Source organism: Lathyrus oleraceus, chromosome 7 (genome assembly GCF_024323335.1).
Source record: "Lathyrus oleraceus cultivar Zhongwan6 chromosome 7, CAAS_Psat_ZW6_1.0, whole genome shotgun sequence".
NCBI lineage: Eukaryota > Viridiplantae > Streptophyta > Magnoliopsida > Fabales > Fabaceae > Lathyrus > Lathyrus oleraceus.
In genome coordinates, this window is record NC_066585.1 from 277776074 (window position 1) to 277776878 (window position 805).

Below are 805 nucleotides of genomic sequence, written 5' to 3' on the forward strand. Positions count from 1 at the left end.
ACAAGGGGGAGTATGTAAGGGAAAACTGTCATACAACATACGATCATAGGTTTCGATGATGACAAATTACCACCATGGATGAATCGGCATTGTCGATTCCACCTCTACAAAACAAATGCAACACATCACCTATCATATCCTTTTCTACGTTCATCTAAACAATTATATTTCATACAACATATGTGGATAAAATGTGGTCATGACAAAATGCATTAAAACCACAAAAATCTGAATTTTTGCAGATTTGTAGGGTTTGAGTTGACCGCAGGGTCGGCGCATAACATACGGGTCAGCGTACGAAGGCTTGAGTCGACCGCAGGGTCGACGCATGAACCACGGGTCAGCACACGCCGACCTATGATCGACGCATACTGATGTGTTTTTCAGACTGTCCAAAACTGCAGGCTATGCGTCGACGCATAGACCTGCTATGATCGACCGTTCGTGCGCAAACACAGTTTTTAAGTAATTCCCACTTTGTTTGAAAAGTTGTTAAGTGGGTTGGTTGGTTTGTCACTACAAATAGAAGTTTAGTTACCTGTATCAACTAACATTTGATAAATTGATTCAAGTGTACAAAGAACAAGAAAAAGTGAAATAGGTGTCCAAGATTCTTCATCTTCATCTTCAACATCTCACAACACATCAATTACACACAACCATTTTTGAAGTGCTTTGTGATTGGTTAAAGGTGATAACGTTCGAAGCCGAGATTGGGGAATCCGGTTCGGGTTGAAGCTTGCGACAGGTTTTTTCTTGAATAAAACCTTTAGGGTTTTGTCCTCCAAGATTGGTTTGATTTTGG